The sequence below is a fragment of the Pan paniscus genome, chromosome 12, assembly GCF_029289425.2.
Source record: "Pan paniscus chromosome 12, NHGRI_mPanPan1-v2.0_pri, whole genome shotgun sequence".
NCBI classification, from domain to species: Eukaryota; Metazoa; Chordata; class Mammalia; order Primates; family Hominidae; genus Pan; species Pan paniscus.
Window position 1 is genome coordinate 44,048,422 of NC_073261.2, and position 26,349 is coordinate 44,074,770.

A 26,349-nucleotide genomic window follows, 5' to 3' on the forward strand; every position below is an offset into this window, starting at 1 on the left:
GAGCTCTTAAACCAAAGTTAATGACCAAATCATTTAGTCAGGTCCATAATAAAAGATTTGTCAATTTGTCTTAATAATGATTTGAACTACCCATGGCCATAATTCTATTCACAAATTACCATGATTCATCAAGAGTTAACTGCAATCAACTGTCTACTTGTTTCCTGCAAATGATTTTAAAATTCATGGAGTCAGGAAAAATTATTTTTTACGCCCCAGAACATATCACAAAACTTTTATAAGTGGCAGGAAAGAGTATCTGTTAAACACGTGAACAACTGACTTAATGAATGAATGGAAGGATGTGTGAATTTACAAATCTTTAATGCAAAGAACTTGACTGAATAATGAAGATGTTACCTTATTTATAGAAATTAGTTTACAATTCAGTATTCTACAGGGGTCTGTAATAATTTAAAAAATAATTTCAAATTTATTTTACATTCAGGGAGAACATGTGCAGTTTTGTTACATGGGTATATTGTGTGATGCTGAGGTTTGGGGAATGAATGATCAACCAGGTAGTGAACATAGTACCCAATAGTTACTCAAGTCTTTCATCCATATTTCCCTCTCCCCTTTATTGTCCCCAGTGTCTATTGTTGCCATCTCTATGTCCATGTACAACTTATGGGAAAGATTAAGTGGGTTAGCTCCTACTTATAAGTGAGAACATGTGGTATTTGGTTTTCTGTTCTTGTGTTAATTTTCTATTGATTTTCAATGAACAAAATAGACCAAACAGTGATCTCCCCTGTTACTACCGGGTAAAATGATATAGTCTCTAATCACAGCAGTCTGATTTCCCAATGGTTTCCAACACTATGGTGTCTCTGATTTCTAGTTATGTAATGAGTTCTGCAATGGTAACTTGACTTCATTATAGTCGAAATATGAATTTAAGGTTTGGCAAAGGTGTGCCAGGCAGGAAGGGAGGCTAAGAAAGAATACATAGCATCCTATATTGGAAATCATGCAGAGCAATTATTTAATGTGTCTTCTAGGTATTCCTTCTCAACAATGCTTTAGTAGTTTTAATGGATTTATTGAAATTTATTGAAATATTCTTTTTTAACTCTTTCTTACCATAGTATAACAGTTATTCTCTGAGTGTGGACACAAATCTAAGAGAGATTGTTCTGAGAGGTTAAACGTTTATAATTCTCATCAACTAATTTCCGTGATTCCCAACAGTTTCTTCACCAGCATATGATGTTCTTGGTAGAAAACACATGATAGCATGTATATATTTATTTTGTTTGAACGAAGCTATACATGTTCTTTATTCATTTACTAAAACCTTTTCTAATGAGTTATTGCAGTTTTCCCCTAAAAAAAAGATCACTATCTAGAGGTCTTAGCTTTTCTACAGGGCCTGACCTACAAGTGATATTCTAACATTATCCTGGAAAGATCTGCTACTACTGAGACTTATTTCCACTTCCCACTCTGTAGGATGCACCTCTCTATGGGCTAGAATCCTTATCATAGATACATGCTGTCATTATTAGTGCTAGTGTTATTCCAATGGAATAGACAATATTTTGTCAACCACTTGTAGGAAGCTATGACAGAAACAGTTATGAACTAAAATGGCAAAAAGAGTTTTAGCAAATAGGTCTGACTTCACTTAATCTTTCCCATCAGTTGTATGCATAGGACAAAAAGTTCAAGAGGGTAGAGGAGTCATGAAAGGTAGGAGCCTGGGTCCCTGATTTCCCATGCTAAGCAGGAACACCAGCACTGGCCTGATATATAAACAAAGAATAAATGTCTATTATGTTGAGCCACAGAAACTTCGGGATTCATTTGTTGGATTATGGAGTATTTCTCTAAATAGCCTGATTGACTATAACAGTCTATCTTTCATCCATACTATTAAATATTGGTTTTGAGCCACATTTTGATAAGCTTTGAATCACTCAGTTGAACCATGATGTAGAATCATGGATTCCCATGATCATGCTCTTATCTCCCTTGCTTTGAAGATGTTATCTTCTTGCTATTTTGCTCTGTTTACATGTTTCACTGTGTTCTATATGGTTACGTATAAAGTATTCTACTTGGGGCTGGGCTCAGCGGCTCAAGCCTATAATCCCAGCACTTTGGGAGGCTGGAGTGGGCACATCACTTGAGGCCAGGAGTTCAAGACGAGCTTGGGCAACATGAAGAAACCCTGTCTCCACTAAAACTTCAAAAAATGGGCTGGGCCTGGTGGCGCATGGCTGTAATTGTATTCTAAAGACACAAGGAAGAAAGAATTGGCAAAGCTTAATACTTACTGGTTGGTAAAAATGCACCAATGTTGCAATCATACATCAAGTTAATCAGTAACATATTCTTTTCAGTGTAAAAAGGTTAACACACTTTTACTAAGTCATCTCTGAATATGTGGCCGTAATAATACCCCTAAGCCCTTTGAATTCTGTTTCTTAGGGGTACTCCATCAGGAAACTGTCTATTACAAAAAGAGTTTTTCTCGATACATTTCTAGGTACACTTTGAAAAAGAATACAATTATGTAAGTTGTTTGAAAATAAAAGAGAGAGACCCTACCATTTGCCACAGGATGGGTGGAAGAACTAGAGGACTTTATGTTAAATAAAATAAAAATAAAACAGACATAGAAAGGAAAATACTGTATGATCTCATTTATATAAGGAATTTTTTTAAAGTCAAATATACAGAGATAGAAAATAAACCATAGTTACCAGGGATGAGGGTGGAGGGAGAGGAAATGAGAGGATGTAGGTCAAAGAATACAAAGTAGCAGATATATAGATTTAACAAGTCTAGATATCTATTGTATAATTTAAAGCTATAATTCATACAATTGCATTGTATTAGGGATTTTTTTTAGTAAGTAGGTTTTAACTGCTCTTGCCACAGAACCATAAAACTAAGTGAGATGATAGACATTTAACTTGCTTCACTCTAGTAACCACTATACCATTTAAAAATACATCATCTTGTATACCTCAAAGATAACCAATATAAATTTTTTAATAAATAAGGTTTACTTACATTTTATGATGTCAGGTAAAACTAACTTAACATGCATTTACTAAGCTTTATTATTAATTGTATTATTTGTATTCAATGTTTTTCTGAATCAAATTCAGTTCCTTTTAATCAAATTGTTTAAAATGCTTGGTGTAGTCTTTTGTTGAAAACAGAATCCATTCTGCTGTCATTCCCAAGCACTGGTTACAACCAAAGGGCTTCTGACTTGTTCTAAACTGAAATGCAACATGAAGCTTTGTTTAATTTTCACAGTATACAAAAATGCCACTCTAACCTTCCAGCAACTGTGTACTTGAAAATATGGATATGGATATTTATTCAGTACATTATTTGATAGGAAAAAAGGAGACTCACACAATTGCTTCTCAGGAAAAGAGCCTGGCTTATTCATACAATAATTATACCACATTGAATTTAACATGAATAACCTATGACTGTATATAACAACAAATGCAATTATATTTTGTGATTTATACAAGTTGCTTATACTTACCTACAGTATGAAAGGATTTAGAAAATTTTTAAGTACACAGAAAAAATGACATTGTTTAAAAGTGCATGCCTATGCATGAAACCTACATACATAATGCATAAAACACAAAATAATGGGTTATAATATAAACAAATTTTAAAACTCTAAATTTTAAAAAGTTAAAACGCTTCTGAAATATACAAATATAGGTATGAACAAAGGAAAAGAAATCCCCTATATTTAGATAGAATGATTCAAGATTATAAACATGATAAGTCTCTCTAATTTGTTTTCTAGATTTAATTAATGATTTATAATTTATAAATTGTATAGATTTATAATTTAATGAGTTCTCAATAAAAGCACCAACTAGCTCTTTTCTAGAATTAGACTAGTTGATAATAAAGTTAATAGGCAACATAGATATGCAAAAATTTGGAAAAACTCTGAAAAAGAAACATAAGAGAAATTAGTACTTCCAAACATTAAGGCATTCTGTGATGCATTTGGTTATGAGTTAAATTGCAAGCCCCCTAAAAATATGCTCAAGCCTTAAATCTCAGTACCTGTGAATGTGACCGTGACCTTAAGTGGCAATTGAGTCTTTGCATATGTAATCAAGTTAAGATTAAGTCACACTTAATTAGGGAGGGCCCTTAACCAGTAACATTACAGTCCTATTATAAAGATGAGAAGAGACAGATTCAGGCTCTGGAGCTAATGGAAGATATACAGGACAAAGGCCATGTGATGAAGGATGCAGGGTTTGGAGAGATGCATCTTCAAACTAAGAAATGCCAAGGATTAACAGAAACCAATGGAAGCTTGAAGACTTAAGACTCAAGGAATTATCCTCCCCTGGAGCCTTCAGGGGGAGCATGGCACTGCAGACACCTTGATTTCACATTTCTACCCTCCAGAATTATAAAGCAATGCATACCTATTGTAATATGCCTCCGAGTTCGTGGTAATTTGTTATGGCAGGGTAGGAATTAATACACATTTATAATTAAACAGTTTGGTGCTGGTATAGGAACAGACAGAAAACTACATTGTAAAAGAAAGTCTAGAAATACTACCATAAATATATGAAAATGTAGTATATTGGAATGTAGCATATAAAAATCTCTGGAGCAAAGATGAATTTTAAAATAACTGGATAGCCTATTTCGAAAAATATAAAATAGAATGTTTTATATTTTATAGAGTAAAATATAAACATAGTTATCTAGCAAATAAAAGTAATTTAAAAATGAAACTATGCAAGTACTCAAATAAAACAATGGTGAATTTTTAAAAATCTGTATGTAAGAAATGGTGAACTTATAACTCAAAACCCCAAATTAAAGAAAAAAAGATTGCAATTTTGACTACATATATATTGATATAGTCTGGCTGTGTATCCTCTCCATATCTCCTTTTGAAGAGTAATCTCCAATATTGGAGGTAGGACCTGGTGGCAGGTTTTTGGATCATGGGGGGCAGATTCCTCAGGAATGGCTTGGTGCCATCCTCACAGTAATGCATGACTTCACACAATATCTGATTGTTTAAAAGAGCATAGCAATTCCCCCAACCCCTCTTGTTCCTGCTCTCACCATGTGATATTCTGGCTACTCTTTTGTCTTCCACTATGAGTTAAAGCTCCTTGAGGCCTCACTGGAAGACAGGCAGATGTTGGCATCACACTTCCTGTACAACCTAAAGAACCATGAGTTAGTTAAACCTCTTTTCTTTATAAATTATCTAGCCTCAAGTATTTATTTGTGGCAACTCAAAAATGGCCTGACAGAAAATTGGCAGCAAGGTGTAGGAAGTTGCTATAAATATACCTGAAAATGTTTAAGCAGCTTTGGAACTGGGTAATGAGAGGAGGCTGGAAGAGTTTGGAGTGCTCAGAAGAGAACAAGAAGGTGAGGGAAAGTTTGGAACTTCTTAGAGATTGATTAAATGATTGTGACCAAAGTGCTGATAGTGATATGGACAGTAAAGTCCAGGCTGATGTAGTCCCAGATGAAAATGAGAAATTTATTGGGAACTGGAGTAAAAAATTATCCTTCTTATGCATTAGCAAAGAACTTGGCTGCTTTGTGCTCGTGTCTTGGGGCTTTGTGGAAGTTTAAACTTGAGTGATGTTGTAGGAAATCTGGTGGAAAAAATAATCTAAGCAGAAAAGCATTCAAGATGCAGTCTGGCTGCTTCTAACAACCTACAATCAAATATGAGTGCAAATAAATGACTTAAAGTTGGAGTTTATAATTTAAAGGGAAGCAGAGTATAAAACTGTGGAAAATTTGCAGACTGGCTCTGTGGTGAGAAAGAATCCAATCAGGCTGTGGAGCTACCACATGCTAGAGATATTAACATAATTAAAAGGAATCCAAATGTGAACATTCAAAACAATGAGGAAAAGTCTTCCAAAGCATTTCAGAGATTTTCTAGGCAGCCCCTCCCATCATAGACCTGGAGGCCTAGGAGTAAAGAATGGCTTTAGGTATCAGGCCCAGGACCATGCTGCACTGTGCAGCCTCTGGACACTGCTCCCTACATCCTGGAAGCTCCAGCCCCTGCCTCAGCTCAAAGGGCTCCAGGTACAGCTCGAGGCCATGCCTGAGGGTACCAGCCATAAGCTTTGGTGGCTTCCACATAGTGTTAAGCCTGCAGGCACACAGAATGCAAGAGTAAAGGAAGCTTAAGAACTTCTGCTTAGATTTCAAAAGATGTATGGGAAAACCTGGGTGCCCTGGCAGAAACTTGCAGCCCATACAAAAATATTCTACTGGTGCAGTGCCAAGAGGAAATGTGGGATTGGAGCCCCCACACAGAGTGACCACTAGGACACTGCCTAGTAGAGCTGTGGGAAGGAGACCACTACCTTCCAGATCTCAGAATGGTAGCCCCACGGGCAGATTACACCCTCTTCCTGGAAAAACCAAAAGCACTCAACTCTGACTTGTGAGAGCAGCCATGTGGGTTGCATCCTGCAAAGCTGCAGGGGAAAGGTTGCTCAGGGCCTGGGGAGCCCACTCCCTGCACCACTGTATCCTGGATGTAAGACATTGTGTCAAAGGAGGTTATTTTGGAGCTTTAAGATTCACTGACTGCCCTATTGGGCTTAGGACATGCCAAGGGCTCTTACTTTAGGAGGATTTCTGTTCTTGGGGATGGGAATGTTTACCCAATGCTTGTACCACCATAGTATCTTGGAAGAAAATAACATTTTTCGTATGTTTTATGGAAGGAACTTGAGTCCTAAATGAGACTTTGGACTTTTGATTGATTTAATGCTGAAATAAGTTAAGATTTTGGGGAAGTATTGGGAAGACATGATTGTACTTTATAATGTGAGAAGAACATGAGATTTGAGGGGCAGAGGTAGAATGATATAGTTTGGATGTTTTCCCCCTCCAAATCTCATGTTGAAATGGAATCCCCAGTGGTGGACGTGGGCCCTGTGGCAGGTGCAAGGATGGACCCTTCATGAATGCTTGGTGCCATTCTCACAGTAAAGAGTGACATCACAAGATATGTGGTTGTTTAAAAGAGAATGGCACCTCCCCTTTCTCTCTCTCTGGCTCTCTCTTGCCATATGATACTCTGGCTCCCTCTCTGCCTCCTAACATGAATAAAAACTCCTTGAGGTCTCACCAGAAGCTGAGCCAATGCTGGTGCCATGTTTCCTGTACAGCCTGCAGGACCATGAGACAATTAAACCTCATTTCTTTATAAATTTCCCAGCTTCAGATATTTCTTTATAGCAATTCAAAGATGGCCTAACACATATATTGATATATGAATATAGTTAATTGTGAGATAAGAAGCATGATGATCAGAATTAGAAGATAACCAACAATTAGGAAAAATATTGTGATATATATTATAGATAAACAAATAATAAATATAAATAATTATTGTTAAAGATGCTGAAACAAAAGACCATAGAAAAATGGGAAGATATAAGAAAATTCACAAAAAATGATATAGTGATTCTTATACATATAAGAAAATGTACTGCCTCAAGCATAAGGTAAATGAAAATTTGAACTACACTGAAATAACATTACTCAAAAGTTATATAGTCAAAAATTGAAAGCTTGACTCTGTTGGCATATATATATGTATATATTTATATATGGCCTATGCATATATATATGTGTATATAAATATATATGCATAGGCCATATATATATATTTAATGGAAATGAAATACTATATGTATGCTTCTGATAAGATTGTGGCAATATCTATAAACTATTTTATCTATTAACTTACTTTTTGGAATTAATTTTCTAAAATATGCTTTTTGAAATAAAGTTTAAAAATACTTATTAATAAAGTTATTAATTAAATAACTTTGTAATTACAATGTTTTGGAACAATAAACTAAATTACCATACTTGGGAAATCAGTGAATTATTGAGCAGCTGTAAAAATAAACATAAAATCTCTCTGAACAGATACTGAGTCATTGCCAAGTTATATTAGAAATTGAAAAAAGGGGGGCCAGGCATGGTGGCTCACGCCTGTAATCCCAGTACTTTGGGAGGCCGAGGTGGGTGGATCACAAGGTCAGGAGATCGAGACCATCCTAGCTAACATGGTGAAAACCCGTCTCTACTAAAAAAATATTAAAAAATTAGCCAGATGTGGTGGCGGGCACCTGTAGTCCCAGCTTCTCAGGAGGCTGAGGCAGGAGAATGGCGTGAACCTGGCAGGCAGAGGTTGCAGTGAGCCGAAATGGCACCACTGCACTCCAGCCTGGGCGACAGAGCGAGACTCCATCTCAAAAAAAAAAAAAAAAAGAAATTGAAAAAAGGAAAATATGCACACATAGAGACATACATGACAACCCAAAGGGATAAACTGTCAAATCATACTTACAATAATTAGAGCTCCTACCCAGTATTAAGTTTGCTTTATCAGTAGTTTCAAGAATACAAGTAGTCACCAGGCATATATAAAGCAAGGAAAAAAACCTAGGATAGACAACTTTGCTTTCCATGCATATCATACTGCTTTAGCATCATTCAGACTTTACATATGAGTTCATTAAGTACAAGAGGTGATTGCATGCACAAAGGAAGCTTTTTGGTTCAGGATGTATCTCCATTTGGTATTCCAATAGTTATACTGTTAATGTGACATGTTCAAGAGAGCCACACTCTGTAAATTCATGTATTCTAGGTTTTGTTTAATATAAGCAATTCTATTCAGATATGGTAAAACTTTTCCATAGATAAGATTTTTTTCCATTATAAAGCATCATTAGTGTGTTTTGCAGGATGTCTCTCACCAACATATTTAAAATGTGATTTGTCTTGTCCACCTTACTTTATCTCCTGCAGCCATGAGGCAGCCATTGCACACATACACACTTACATACACACACATATATCACACACACACAGAAAGCCTGCATGGGTGGATTAATAAGCTTAATTATTAAAAAAACTAAAGAGAAAAATTAAATGGGGCAACTAATAAATTTGGTTCCCTTCTAAGTGATGGATGAGAAGTAGGGAAATGGATGATAAAGAGAATTATATTTCTCTGAGCATTAACTATTTTTGAAGACATATTTTTATATTTTTTAAAATTAAAATGAGATTGAGAGCATGCTTAAATTTGCAATACAGAAACAAAGTAATACTATTGTGTATGTAATTGATAGCAAAATTACACAGAAGAAAATGGGAAAATAAGCAGCACAATCATTTTCTGAATGCATACTTTTAACCAAATAATTCAAGTGGAGTATATTTTAAAAACAAAAATGCCATAAAAACCTACTTAGATAAATGGCTAACTGCAGCGTTGGAGCAAGAAAAATACAGGCTGAACCCGAAAATTCTTGCTGTGCCAAAAAAAATAATAAATTATCAAAAAGAAGAAAACAAAAAAGGATGGAAGCTTATCAAACATTCCAGTAAGCCAGCTTAGAAACACTACTGCAGGCCAAAATTGAGTACATTTTTTGAAAACATTTATTATAAGACTTTGAATTTTAAAGGATTACACTGAATAAGTAAGTTTCCTCAAACAATTGAATAGGGTTCAATCATATAAAGGAACAAACTACTGATGTATACAACAACCAAATGAATCAACAAAACATCATGCTAAGTGAGAGAAAGCAGACGCAGAAAACTATATGTTCTACTATTGCATTTGCATAAAATTCTAAAAGAAGAATAATGATAGTTACAAAGAGAAGATCAATGGTTGTCTGGGGCCAGAATAATTACTATGATGCTTATGTAACAAGAAGCAAAGTGATTTTGAGATTGTGTAGACTTTAATAACTACATACATATACGTAAGTGTATAAAAATAGCTTATTCTATTTGTAAATTTTTTTTAAATCATATGTACAAAGACATAGCTAGTATTTAGGGTGTTTACTATATTCCAGGAAGCATTCAATGAGCTTTATAAATATTAGCAAAGAATTCTAGCAAAAAAATTCTGAAGATTCTATTACTATATCATATTAGAGATAAGAAAACATAGGCACATATGTATATAAATGAAAAAGCATATGAATATAATAGCTACTTTAATTCGTAGAGAAAATGATATTCCTGGAAATAATAAATTTTTAAATTTCCTGACTTTTACTTACATGAAAAAAGAAGTATCAGAAAAAAAGCCATGCAAAAAAAAATAAGTTTGTAATAACAAGATAAATTCAGGAAGAAATCTTAAGAGGAATAAAATAAAACAGAAATTTTGAAATTTTTTGAAAATCAAAGAAATAGATCAAAATTCAATGCATTTAGTAAATTCAATGCGTTTAGTAATAAGGAGCTGTGGCTCTTTTTTTAAAGAGATAAACTTTTTAAAGAGAGAATTAAAGACTTTTTAAGTCTAAATTGTGATAAGAACAATATTTAAAATATCTAGCAGAAAAGCATTAATTAATTGCTTGAATTGTTTGGTAGCATTTCTAAAATCATGGAAATAAAAGTTATTTTGAAAATGAAAGTTATTTACAATTGAAATTTTAAAAGGCTTGTGATAAAATTTGACACCTCTTCATGTTAAAAATTCTCAAGAAACAAGATATTGAAGGAAAACCTCAAAATAATAAGAGCCATCTATGAAAAATCCACAGCCAACATTATACTGAATGGTCAAAAGCTGGAAGCATCCCCCTTGAAAACTGGCACAAGAAAAGGATGTCCTCTCACCACTCCTATTCTACATAGTATTCAAAATCCTGGCCAGAGAAATTAGGCCATCCTAGAAATAAAGGGCATCCAAATAAGAAGGGAGGAGGTCAAACTGTCCATTTGCAGATGACATGATTCTATGTCTAGAAAATCCCATATCCCATAATCTTGAAACAAAAACACCTTTCACTGATAAACAACTTCAGCAAAGTCTCAGGATACAAAATCAATGTACAAAAATCACTACATTCACATGCACCAGCAAGAGCCAAGCCGAGAGCCAAACCAGAAGGGCAATCCCATTCAATTGCCACAGATAGAATAAAATACCTGGGAATACAGCTAAGCAGGGAAGTGTAAGATCTCTGCAAAGAGAATTGCAAAACCCTTCTCAAAGAAATTGGAGATGACAAAAACAAAAAACATCATATGCTCATGGATAGAATCAGTATCATTAAAATGGGCATATACCTAAAGCAATTTATAGATTCAATGCTATTCCTATCAAACTGCCAATGACATTCTTCAGAGAATTAACAAAAAACTATTTTAAAATTCATATAATACCAAAAAAAGAGCCCCAAAGAGCCAAGGTAATCCCAAGAGAAAAAAACAAAAAGGCTGGTAGCATTACATTACCCAACTTCAAACTATACTACAGCACTACAGTAATCAAAGCAGCACAGTACTGGTACAAAAACAGGCACATAGACCAATGGAATAGAATAGAGAACTCAGAAATAAGGTCACTCACCTGTGACCCTCTGATCTTTGACAAAGTTGACAAAAACAAGCAATGGAGAAAAGACTCCCTATTCAATAAATGGCTCTGGGATAACTGGCTAGCCAAATGTAGAAGATTGAAGCTGGACCCCTTACTTACAACATATACAAAAACCAACTCAAGATGGATTAAAGACATAAATGTAAAATCTAAAATTACAAAAACTCTGGAAGACAGCCTAGGCAATATCATTGTGGACATAGGAATGGGCAAAGATTTTATGACAAAATGCCAAAAACAATTGCAAGAAAAGCAAAAATTGACAAACAAGATCTAATTAAACTTAAGAGCTTCTGCACAGTGAAAGAAACTATCAACAGAGTAAACAGATAACCTACAGAATGGGAGAAAAATTTTGCAAACTATGCATCTGACAAAATATTCAGCACTATAAGGAACTTCAATTTACAGGAGAAAAACAAACTCATTAAAAAGTGGGCAAAGGACATAAACAGACAGTTTTCAAAGGAAGACATATGTGCAGCCAACAAGCATATGAAAAAAATGCTCAATATCTCTGATAATTAGAGAAATGTAAATCAAAACCACAATGAGATACCACCTCACACCACTCAGAATGGCTACATTAAAAAGTCAAAAAATAACAGAAACTGACAAAGTTTCAGAGAAAGGAGAACACTTATACATCGTTGGTGGGAGTGTTCAACCATTGTGGAAAGCAGTGTAGCAATTCCTCAAAGAGCTAAAAGGGGAACAACCATTCAACCCAGCAATTCCATTACTGGGTATACACCCAGAAGAATATAAATCATCCTACTGTAAAGAAACATGCGTATATGAATGTACATTTCAGCACTATTCACAGTGGCAAAGACATGAAATCAACCTAAATGCTCATCAATGACAGATTGAATAAAGAAAATGTGGTACATATACACCACTTGTATATGTATTATATACCACTTGTATATGTATACATATACACCATGGAGTACTATGCAGCCATAAAAAGAATGAGACCATGTTTTTTGCAGGAATATGGATGAACCTGGAGGCCATTATCCTTAGCAAACTAACACAGGAACAGAAAACCACATACCACACTTTCTCACTTGTAAGTGGGAGCTAAATGATGAGAACCATGAACACAAAGAAGAAACAACAGACACTAGGGTCTACTTGAGGGTGGAGGTTGGCAGAAGCAGGAGAAGCAGAAAAGATAACTACTGGGTACTGGGCTTAGTACCTCAGTGGTGAAATAATTTGTATAACAAACCCCCATGACATGAGTTAACCTATACAATAAACCTTCACATGTGCCCCTGAACCTAAAATAGAAGGTTTTTTTTAAAAAAAAAAACTGTTACTTGGAAATTTTTTATATTTAAAAAGGTATGAAAAATTCTTAGTTACACTAACCACACATTTATTTAACTATATATACTGACTAGTTAATATATACTTAACCAGTGATTACATTTAATTAGTATTTTTAGAGCTTCCAATATTAGTAGCAATCACAGCATCATAAATTTTGAAGACTTAAGAAATATAATGTCTAATATTCCCAAACATATTTAATCAATGGCTTCTTTTTCCCTCGATAATTCCAGGAGAAAAGAAACTGATTTCTGCATAATAATCAACAAGAAAGGTCTTGGTAGTGATGTTCTATGTTTATTAAAATTAAACAAATATTCATGGGCTCAAGGTTTTGAAGCTCTGGGAGTATTATTTCTTTCATTAAATATATGCTACAGCTATGGAATCTGTACAGCAAGTATATTCATCCATTCATTCATTAATTCATCCATTCATTGTTTGGATATTTACAGAGAGAATATTTTACTCTGAAAAGTCAAGATACGCAAGTGTATAATATATACCATCAATCTTAAGAGTTCACAGTCTAGCAGTAAGGTGGAAATACACTTGATTTTAATTTAACACAAGAGTGTGATAATAAAAATATGACCAACATGCCACCAGCTGCAAATAAGAAAGTCGAGTCATCCACTGACAGATTGAGTACTGTCTACCATTTTGTATTTGAACGTGTACCTTCATCTTGTTTTATACTTTCAGATTTGCCATCTTTGCCATTTCATTTTATTTCTGCGCTTGTTTTCATTGCTCTTTTGGCTCTGGTGATTTGGGACAAATTCATCTTAATTTAAATTCTGCCAGTGGCTGTGTTGAAAATCTTAAAATGTAATTGTACATACATTTTCAATTAAGCAAACCATAGACTTATTTTAATGTTTTTCTCATTTATGTATATAGGATTTTGAAGTTTGTTTTTTAAAACTGTCTACATTAAATGCTGCTTGATTTTCTCATTTTCAAATCCATTATGGTTAACTTTCTAATTAATAGCTGTAAATCTAACATGCTCTTTTAAAATTTATGTAATATCCAACACCATGGAATGCAGTTCTATATTGCCCTATCATTTCACATTGAGAACATTTATGTATTTCTTTGTCATTACAAATTTATGTACATATACATATACATACCCATACACATGCACATACATGCATACTGTTGACCCTTGAACAATGTGGGAGTTAGAGCTGTTGACCACACACAGTCAAAAACCCACATATAACTTTTTACTGCCCTAAAACGTAACTACTAAAGCTTACTGTTGACCAGATAGAAGACTTACGGATAACATAAACAGTCAATTAACACATATTTTCTATGTTATATGTATTACATACCGTATTCTTATGATAAAGTAAGCTAGAGAAAAGAAAGCATTATTAAGAAATTAATAAGGAAGAGAAAAACATCTATAGTACTGTACTGTATTCATCGTTACCATAAGTTTATGTCATCTGCTTACAAGATGTATTTTCTGCCTGAAATAGTGAGCACCCACAGCTGCAGACCCCAATCTACTGTACACATCAAGCAACTCAACTTTTTCTTGTAATGTCATGACTTTTCTCTGCTTCTTGGATGCACTTTCAAAAGCACTAGTGGCACTTCAAATGAATCCCATGGTGTTATCCGAGGTTTTCAGTATTGCAGTAAACAGGATGAAAAATATGTAAGAACTGCTAGAGATCACTTTTTACTGCTATATGCAATTTACTGGAGAGATGAATTGCTTACTCAAAGATTATTAGCATCATACAGCATTTTAAGTGGGCACCTTTAAAATTTGAGCTCACCACGATAGCAACAGGAGGTGGCTATAAAATTATTAGGTAGTTCAGTATATACTACAGTTAATTTTATTCAGTTATGATTTAATACTGCATCTTTGTGTTTGTTTACATTTCTCTCAACTGTGAATGGTGCCATGTGCAATCTGAAAGTGTTTGTGTGCAAAAGTGTTAATAAATTTTAACTTTTTATAATAGATTTGTGTATATTTTACCGTAGTAAATGATAGAATAGACTTGTATATGTATATATTTTATACACTTATACTTGAATTTTTCAATATTTCTAGGCTATATAGTTATCTGTGAGATTTTTTAAATTGCTGCAAATCTCCAAAAATTTTTCCAACGTATTTATTTTTAAAATACAAATGTAAGTGACCCACACAGTTCAAACCCATGTTGTTTGAGGGTCAACTGTGCAATATATATCCTGTCGGTATACAAATATGGACATGCATGTGTGTATATGTACACTCTCCTTTTGCTTTGAAATATATAAATGGCATACACACATGCACACACACACACACACACACACACACACACACAAATGACATTTTCAAAAGCGTAGGGGCTTCAATTGGAGGTGGAATTAGCAGTTGAAATCCAATCAAGTCCTGGAAACCTAGCGTGGTATGTAGCAAACATCCAATACCTCAGATAAATTAGAAAAAAAGGATTCTCAAAGGGTAGGAATGGGGAACCTAGGTACTACTTTTCTGAATAACAAGAGTTAAAGCTATTTTATATTTATCTAATCCAGGTGGTAGTTCCTTGAGTTAAGTCATGTAAGCTGCTTAAAGTAGAAACAAGTGATTTTCCATTCATTCATTCAGAGAAAACAAACTTATTTAAAGATTTACCCTAGTTTTACCAACCTGAATCTCCATAATTCTAAAGGAAAGTAGGCCTGCTCATATTTTATTTGCTTTGGCTGTTATTTATGTTTTTCTACTGCTTGAAATGTGGCTATTCATTTCCTTAGGATATTAAGGTTATTGTAAAAGAAAATGAATAACTTGAGGAAGAGAAACTGGAATGGAAAGAGCAGAGAAATTAGTGGTAAAGTTATGGTTAGTAGCCATATTACGGAAACAGAGAAGAAAAATGAATCATTGAAGAAGTGATGATCAGGAGACACAAAGAACAAGCCCAATATTATACTGTCTGGGTAAGGAAGGAGAAAAAGAGTATTCATACCACTTTATCATCAGATTTAGAGAGACAGTTGCCAAGAATGGCATCATGCAAGGACACTTGAAAATTTTTTAAAAAGGCAGGAAAATATTTAGACAAACATTTCAGGATTAAATAATATTTTCTTAAGCAACATTATTAGAAATATGATATTTGCATTCATTTAGCATTTACTATGTTTCTAGGAACTACTTAACTCTTACAACCACCCAATAACACCTATAGATCAAATTTCAGAGATACTATATAACTCTTCAAAGTCACATGGTTAGTGAACGGCAAAATCACAGTTCACAACAGTCTTTCTGATCGCTGAGTTTCCGAGCATTCTGTCTGTATTTTCAACGTAAGTAGAAAGAGCAAAGAAGGCACATTTGAATGAGCTACAGTAGCATACAGAATGGACAGTTGAGTGGAGATGGGCATATAAGCAATGTGCGAAAGAGACGGAATTATCAGGTGACGTGTTTAGAATGAGGTGCGAAATAAAAAGAATGACAATAGGAATCTAAATAGTGTCAGTGAGGAGGATGAGGGAGTGAGAAACTAGCTTATGCCAGACGACTCATATCTTCATCGCACAGTATTTTCAATCATGAAGACACGGTGGACATACAAAGATACAGTCATTTTGGATAAGAAATTAGGCAATTATGTCTGTTTCACATTCACTTCTCTCAAAGAGGCTTCAATTGTTTTATGTAATTCAAAATAAATTATCTTTCACCAAAATGGAAATCTGATATGTTGTGTCATTTCACACGTATAGAACAAAATTTAGCGCTTTATTTTCCATTTAAATTATACTTTTTAAAATTCAATAAATATTTTAAAAAATAGTTGTATAATCTTTACATTCATTATTCTATTGATGTCTCTGGTTGTGCTACATTCATTCTGCTTCATATAGGTATTTGGTCAATGGAGATGAATGAAGGTAAAGTAAATAAATATATAAATGAAGCAGTAAATAAATAAATAACATAGTTAAACTCTTTCATCTGAAACATAATATGCTGCTTCTATTTTCATGCAAATATGTTAAAATTCACTTTTTCCTTAAAAATAAATTATGAATAAATTTGTCACATGAAGATAAGCCATTAAATATTATTTTAACAGTCATGTCTGCAATAGTAAACTGGTATAATTATAAAATGAAGAAATTAGTAGAATCATAGAGTCAAGAAAACTCCAATGTTAAAAAGATGATGCCCACTTCAAAATATTAAACTATAAAATGTAATATGAATTTAATTAAAGTGGGATCTTACACAATCTGGACTAATTCATATATGAGGACTATTGATAGACGATGATATGTAGATAGATGACAGATGAATAGAGGGCTTCTATGTGATTTCTGCTCTGATACACATTTCAAAAAGGAATATAAAGACATAAACTGGGAAAGGAGACTTCAATTAGTTTAGTCAATAATTTGTAGACCATAAAGCACACAATATTGTCTTCCACAAAGGATACATCCACTCCCTGCAAAAAAATCTCAAAACAAATGTATGCTCCTTTCTAATCTTCCCCCTACCACTGAAATCTCCCTCTCTCCTTTCCTTAAACCTCTTTTAACCCACCTCTTAATGTTGGAGTGCCTTAGGCCTCAGTTTTCCATTTTCTTCTTTTCAACACTAATTCAGGCTGCTGATTTTATTTAGTCTCATGGTCCAAATTTTTCTCCACTTTTATGCACAATGGACAGATAAAACATACTTCACCAAAATTAAATTCTGCCCTTCCCACCACCGCCAACATATTCCCCCAATCTTCTTTACCCAGTCCCTTAGCTTAGTTGACAGGAAATCCATCCTTCCAGTTGCTTAGGCTGAAAACCTTGAAGTTATCCATGACTCTACTCTTTCTTTTAACACTCTGCATGTCATCACAATATCTACAATGTGACCAGTTCTTAGCACTTCCACTTGCTTTGTTCACAGGCATAACTCAAGAGCCTGGAACAGTGCCTGTCATATAGTATCACTTGTTCACTTGATGAATATTTTGTGAATAAATGAAGAAAGATAAATAAATTTGAAGAGCCATTAGAAAAACCCTAAAAACAGAAATGTACATGGTTCTCTCAGGTAAAAATAAGTAACCAGAGTGAATGTTGGGCAAAACATTTTTGTAGGGGTGATGTGGAGGGGAAGGGGAAATGGAACGTAAGTTTCAGTGAAAAAGAAAATTAAGCATATGTTGCAAAACTTTTTATAGCCATGAGACATTTTAATTTAATCCTAGACATATTGTAAGAAAATAATTTGAGTTTTCTAAAAAGACTTTAAACCACACTGGGTTAAATTACATCAGATTTTCTAACCAAAAAGCTGAAACTACTATGAAATTAAATGCCCTCATTAAAAGGGGTACTTTAAATTTTTGCAACCTTAAAAAAAATGCTCATTAAAATGTTTAAAATGTCAACTTGTTCCTAAATTATATTAATTAGAAACAACAGCAAACACTTTTATTTTGCCTCACAGTCATACTAATTAAAAAATGTCCAATGTTCACTTAAAAGTAAGTTTCCTGCAGCTTGTTCAAGGAATGTCAAAATAAAAATACTACAGCATTTTGTGTATTAGCACCTAAGAAAGTTCAATAAACCCATTAAGCTCACACACACACACAGGATGTACTTTTTAAAGTTTTCCTGAGTCCATTGTCGATATTAAACACACCAAATAGGAGCTTATTTCTATGATGAGTATAAAGCAAATTTCTTTTTCTTTTTTTTTTTTTTTTTGAGGCAGTCTCGCTCTGTTGCCAGGCTGGAGTGCAATGGCGCAATCTCGGCTCACTGCAACCTCCGCCTCCTGGGTTCAAGCGATTCTCCTGCCTCAGCCTCCCAAGTAGCTGAGATTACAGGCGCCTGCCACTGCGCCTGGCTAATTTTTGTATTTTAGTAGAGACAGGGCTTCACCAGGTTGGTCAGGCTGGTCTCGAACTCCTGACCTCAGGTGATCTGCCCACCTCAGCCTCCCAAAGTGCTGAGATTACAGGCATGAGCCACCGCACTCGGCTAAAGCAAATTTCTTAACTCATTTCTTCAGTCACTTATTAAAGAAATAGTTTCTGCAGAACACTCAGGTCTAAAAAAAAATGCATTGGGAGCTATGGAGGTCACAAATAAGCATGGAGCTTTTGGACTATATGATAAGAGGATAGAGAAACTGTGTGCTCACCATTATCTCCCTAACACCTATCACACTTGAGCACATAGTAGATGCTCCAAAAACAAATGTCAAATCCCGTGGAAACTGGGTTGATGCAATAAGGTACACACCTGTAGAACATTAAATGACAATCACCTACTATTTATCATTAATTCATCCTATTTGCATGACACTTGCCACTTTTCCAAGTACATTTCTAAATAATGTCATTTGATTTTAACAGGTCCACAGCATAGGGTAGACATTTTCCTTTCACTAATTAGTATATATTAAGTGTCTTCTCCAAATTCACACAGTAGAGCCGTTAAAACTTCCTTTTTTTTCAAACTTCCTTTTTTTCATGAAATTACCATATTTTTATATGCTATCTTTATATAATAGGAAATATAAACTAAGGAAATTGCTTCAAACACACTTATTGTGTCATTATTCTCTATAACATTTCCCCCTCATGCTGGTAAAATAATTTATCAGAAATACCCAAATCCAGTTCTGCCAGTAAGCAATTATTATTTCATATATCTTTATTTCTCTAGCATACTGTTATATTAAATATGAAGTAAAATATAAAGAGCTTTTTGAATAATTTATTTCATTTCCTAGATCCGAGTACCCTACGATTAAGAGGATGATGGGTATTACAGAATCTGCTTTAATATTCTGAATAATTATTTCAATTACCCATTTTTTAAAGTTACTTTTCTAATGTGTATCTATGTATGAGGTAGATACTTTTATATTCTATTATTTTGATGAGGATGTTGAGGCTTAGGGAATTCAAGTAACTTTTCAAAGTTAGATATTAAAACAAAAACTGAAACAGAGGCAATTGGATTCAAAAGCCCTTCTTTGAATACCAGGCTTACTTAAATTTTTTGCTTGTGTGTGTTATCCAGCATGTAAGCATAAATGTAGTAACTATCTCTCTGCATTTGCAACCTCCTGATATTTCCTAATACCTTATTTCACAATGATTTTATACATACATATATATATGCACATATGTATTTATATTTAGCCTCATAATCCAAGACCAGTTACAAACCTTAGATGATAAAGAGGAAAATAATAACTTATTTGGTATTTCTGTACCTCAACAATGAATCAGTCAGAATGCTCTGCCTAATTTAACTTTACTGGATTCCATTTGTTAAGTGGTTGTGATCTGTCAATGAGATCTCTTTTTCTTAGTCACTATTCACATCTTAAGGACACCGTGCTGTGTCTGTTATCACAGAAGTTTGTAACCCAACATCAGTTTCTATCCGTCCAACACTGAGTCCTTATAATCTGATGCAAAATAGTTTAGGCTATGGAGTGTGAATTATAACAGTGGCAGTAAGTATGAAAACACAATGGTTAGTTTTAAATAATTAGACTGGAGTCACTGGAATGAAATTATATATGCAACACATATTACATATATCTAGGAAGTCTAATTAAGTAGGCCCTGTAATATATCTAGGAAATTCAGAAGTAGGAACTGAATGAAATGGATGGATTACTGATGAATCAAGAAATCTGATTTTAAAATAAATAAATAATAGAAACTAAAGAATCTGATATAGAATTTGTAGACAGAATATGATTTATAACTTTGAGGCATTTTTGACTCATCGTTCTCTTTGATTTCCTTTTGCTCCATCCCTGCATATATTGAACTGTCTAAGGTCTCTATCTGCCATGACTCTTGAGTCTTCCCACTTAGTCTAATGTTCAATCAACACTATCTTCTTCAAATATGTGTTACCACTTTGCTAGGTTACTCCAGTGACTCAGCAGTAATTGCTGTTATCTGACTATGGAGATAATTCTTTCGTATGCCAACCAGAGTTGTAAAGTAGTGCTTTCTGGGTCACCAGCACAGAATAATCAACAAGATATGCCACGGAAGCACATACCTATAGCCGTTCATAGAGATTCTCAGCACAATATTTGAGGGCCAAAGCACCTTTAAGAACATATTTAGGTGTCAAAGATCATCGGTATATATTTAGTTGTGATGCTGATATGTGAGGAGGCAGGGAAGTGCTGGGAAAAGAACATGGTCCCTGGCGAGGGCTCTACCCCTAGGTGGTCTGTGCTCACAAACCTAGGTGAGGACAGGCATTGCTGTTTTCGTGCCCAGGCCTGTACCCGCAGACCTAGGTGAAGGCAGGCATTTCTGTTTTCCTGCCCAAGTGTTGCATTTTCCAAGACCATCCTGGCCCACTGTGCCCCCATCCTGTGTCTATAAAAACCCTGAGACCCTAACACAAGCGTTGGACTTCGAGAGGAACACACTGGCAGAAGAGCACACTGACAGGCACAGGCAGACGCTTGCAGGCCATTGACCAGGGGAAGACGCGGTGTTTGGCTGGGGCGGTTGGAGGAGAGCTTGGCCGCTGGGCTGCCTGACTCCAGGGGAAAACCACCTTCCTACTCCATCCCCCTTCTGGCCTCCCTATCCATCTGTTGAGAGCTACTTCCACTCAACAAAACCTTGCACTCCTTCTCCAAGACCACAGGTGATCCTATTTTTTCAAACCCTAAGGCAAGAATCCCCGGGATACAGAAAGCCCTCTGTCCTTGCGATAAGGCAGAGGGTCTAACTGAGCTGATTAACATGAGCTGCCTGCAGTCAGCAAAGCTGAAAGAGTGCATTATAACACACACTCACTGGGCTTCAGGAGTTGTAAACGCTCATCCCTAGATGCTGCCATGGGGTTGGAGCCCCACAGCCTGCCCGTCTGCTTGCTCCCCCTAGAGGTTTGAGCAGCGGGGCACTGAAGAAGCGAGCCACTCCTGCTGTGTCGCAGGAGTGTTCTGCGAAGGGGACAAGTGAACTTTTCCCGTTTCAGTGTGATTTAAATAATTCTGCTAAGCACAATTGTTAACTGGGACTATTTTTATTGACTCATTTTTAGGAAATTTTTTCCTCATTCATTTATAAAAGAATACTATTTGTGCTATGATCTAAGAGTCTCAAAATTCACTCTGCTTTAGACATGATATGTAAATACATGTACTGCTATCTACTAAATTAAATATGGACTTCCCAGCCTGACATTCAAGGTCTCCCATGCCTGTTTGAACATCCACGTACCTAGCTTCCTACCTCCTGCTCTTTCTGCAACTACAAACATACACTATTTTTATAAAGGTGTTTTTCATCTTTTCCTTAAACACAGCACATATGTGTGTGCTTTTTATTATGCTGACAGTTATTTGCGTTCCCCTTGCTGGTTTTTGAACCCTTATGAATCTTTAAAATATTTCTTAAAATCATGTTATTCTGTTGCCCATCCTGATTTCCATAGTACCTCTTTCAGAGCTTTCTTATTAAATTTATTTGGGACTTTGGTTTATCCTCCAACTCTTAGATAATAAGTTTCTTAGCAGTGTTTTGTGTGCACATCCTGCTAGTGTGCCTCTTCTTGCACTGTGTAAATGCCTAAATGGTTGAGAAACTCTTAATATATCCCAATAAGCATGAATTGTGTTGCTCATACTCTCTGCTCCCAAACCAATGCTATCCATATTGTTCTGCTAACACCAAGGGGGATTTCAGGCAGGCTGAACCTGTAATCATACCCTGGGTCTCCTGCTAACTCACCTGGGAACTCAAAAGAAGTATCTGGACTTCGTTTTAGTAGGAGGCCTGACTGGCTTTTTTTTTTTTCTTTGCCTCCCAAGAGTCTTTGACACTTTTTTTTGGAACAACGATCTTTAAATTATAGCTTCGTCTAGGCTGCTGTGAGCCCAGAACATGCCCTCAAATTACAAGTCTATTTGTGCTGGTCAGCAAGTGCATTTATTAGCATTAACGTATCAATTATTTTTAATTAGTTCTTAGAACTTCTCTTTCACCAATAGTAAAGTCATTAACTGCAATTTGCAAATGAAAGTGATCACACTGTTTCTTATGCCCCCACACAATAGTGCCTGTCATTATCTAACCCAGAAAACCACTTATTATTTCCTCTTATTTTAGTCCCTCTTTTCTCTTTATCTGTTTGTCCCACAGCCTATGGAAATCTTAACAATGCAGCAAAAGTTTCCTAATTGCTCTCATCCACCCCATACTGATATCAGAGTGAATTCTGACCTCCGCTATTCTTTTTGCTAGCTTATTTCTGGGTAACTCAAAAAACAGAACACTTACGCAACCTCCAAAAACCCTGCCTTTGGAATTCACAATGGTTTTGTGTTTGAGGCCAGAGAGGAGGAACTTTCAATCTCCATTCTCCAGATCATTTCAGACCATAAGTGATTATGTTTTTTCCATTTAAGGCAATTCTTTGTACGTTTCAATTAAAGAGAATTGATTTTTAAATGTCATTTTAATATTTTTTAAATACTGAAACAAATCTAAAGACAGTTCTTAACCGGAGCAGGTGGTTCACCTTGAGGCAGAAGATATTATCACAAATGAACACCAGGAATAAACAAAATGTGGGATGAAAGATTGAGTTGCTCTATGTAAAAAGGACTCAGATGAACCTGTGAACCAATAACCAAATTATAATTAGCTCACTGAGCATTTAATCTAACATTTGAAATCATTAAATTATGAAATAAACCTAATTCATAACCACTTAATTTTTAAGTTCATATAAAAGTAGTTTAAATGAAGATACACTATATATATATATATAGAGAGAGAGAGAGTTTACTTGAATAAGTTAGAATTCCAAAAGTCCTTGAACTGAAATTTAACTTGATTTTTATTTTTGATTATAGTACAAAGACATCACTACACTGCATGTGGCATCGAATATTATTTCAATGGCTTTCAAGCCATGCTATTGGAACAAACTTTGGTTTGAACTACAGATTGCACTTAAATATTGTCCTGGACACACTGGTGATGATTATAGACTATCCTAGCTATGTGAAAATTAAGAGAAATTTGGAATATAAAATATGAAATAGATTACATTTTCCATATTATTTATATTTCCAAAAATATTCACGTGTGTGTGTGTGTGTGTATAGTTTTCACTAATGACAGGATTCCTCAAACACTGTAAGTGACTTACTCAAGATCAATAACTAATTAGTGAAAGAGACAGGACTGGAACCAAATTCATCTGATTCCTGTTTTTATTTCATTTCTATCACAATATTGTTTTTACAATAAGATATCATGTCCACTATGTAAGATCTTATATTAATTTAATCAATACATACATTGAATGGCTTCTTTGTAAGCAAATTTTAAACAAAAGCGAAGGATACTGAGAAAAATCCGCCAATGATCACATACAGAAAACTGGAGCAGATGCTGAAGACCAGCAAGGGCAATCATGATAAAAATGTATCAGTTCCAGTTAGGACAAAAAGGGGACAGGCAAGAACTGAGAAAATAAGAATGAGCATTTAAACAGGACTACTTGTGGTACCCAAACATAGTTTGTGCTGTGATTTATCCACAAGACTGATGAGGTAAGAGCGTTTGCAGTCATGTTTACAGATGAGGAAATGGGCTGAGGTCATTTAGAGCATCTAATGAATATCACAGTACATGGGAAGAGAAATGCTAGATGTGCAGTCAACTCTGTTTTGCATCAAAGTCATGATCTTTCAGTGTTTAATATCAGTGACAAAGAATTGGCCTGGATGGAGCAGTTACATATTTAATGTGTTTAATGCTCAAAAAATAGAAATCAAAAGTTTTCAGAAAACAAACAGAATAAAAGATAGGAAAGATAGAAAGATTTTTGCATTAAACATAATTTTTTAAAACTTTTATTATAGGTTCAGGGATACAGGTTCAGTTTTGTTATGTAGGTAAACTCATAACGCAGGGGTTGGTTGTACAGATTATTTCATCACTCAGGTACTAAGGCTAGTACTGAAAAGCTATTTTTTCTGCTCCTCTCCCTCCCACTGTTTACCCTCATGTAGACCTGAGTGTCTGTTGTTCCCTTCTTTATGTCCATGTGTTCTCATCATTTAGCCCTCTCTTGTAAATGAGAACATATGATATTTGTCTGCTAAAAAAAATGGCCTCCAGCTCCACCCATGTTCCTGCAAAAGACACGATCTATTCTTTTTATGGCTGTATGGTATTCCATGGTGTATATGTACCACATTTTCTTTATCCCATCTATCATTGATGAGCATTTAAGTTGATTCCATGTTTTTTCTATCATAAGTAATGCTGCAATGAACATTCATGTGCGTGTGTCTTTATGATAGATTGATTTATATTCCTTTATTTCATTATTCCAATAATGGGATTGCTAGGTCCAATGGTAGCTCTTTGAGAAATCACGACACTGCTTTCCGCAATGGTAAAACTAATTTACACTCCCACCCAACAGTGTATGTGTTCTCTTTTGCCTGCAACCTCACCAACTTCTGTTATTTTTTGAGTTTTTCTTAGTAGCCATTCTGTGTGGTGTGAGATGGTATCTCACTGTAGTTCTGATTTGAATTTCTCTAAATATCAGTGGTTTTGAGTTATTTTTATGTGGTTTTTGGCTGCATGTATGCCTTCTTTTGAAAAGTGTCTGTCCTTGCCCTTTATCCACTTTTTATTGGGGTTATTTGTTTTTTTCTTGTAAATTTGTTTAAGTTCTGTATAGATGCTGGATATTAGACCTTTTTCTGATGTATAGTTTTCAAATATTTTTTCCCATTCTGTAGGTTATCTGAGTACTCTGTTAATAGTTTATTTTGTTGTGGAGAAGCTCTTAAGTTTAATTAGAGCCTATTTGTCAATTTTTGCTTTTGTTGCAATTGCTTTTGGCATTCTGTCATGAAATTCTTGCTCGTTCCTATGTCCAGAATGGTATTGCCTGTGCTATCTTCCAGTGTTTTAACCTTTTGGGTTTTACATTTAAGTCTTTAATGTATCTTGAGTTGATTTTTGTATATGGTACAAGGAAGGTTCCAGTTTCAATGTTCTGCATGTGGTTAGTCAGTTATCCCAGCACCATTTATTGAATAGGAAGTCCTTCCCCCATTGCTTGTTTTTGCCAGCTTTGTCAAAGATCAGATGATTATAGGTGTGCCGTATTTCTCAGCTCTCTCTTCTGTTCCATTGGTCTGTGGTTCATGTTTTTGTATCAGTACCATGCTGTTTGGTTTACTGTAGCCCTGTATTATAGTATGAGGTAATGTGCTGCCTCCAGCTTTGTTCTTTTTGCTGAGAATTGTCTCGGCTATTCAGGCTGTTTTTTGGTTTCATGTGAATTTTAAAATGATTTTTCTAGTTCTCTTCTTGATTTGGCTATTGATTTGGCTGTTGCTGGTGTATAGGAGTGCTAGTGATTTCTGTACATTGATTTTGTACCCTGAGACTTTGCTGAAGTTGTTTATCAACTGAAGGAGTATTTGGGCTGAGACTGTGGGGATTTCTAGAGATAGAATTGTGTCTTCT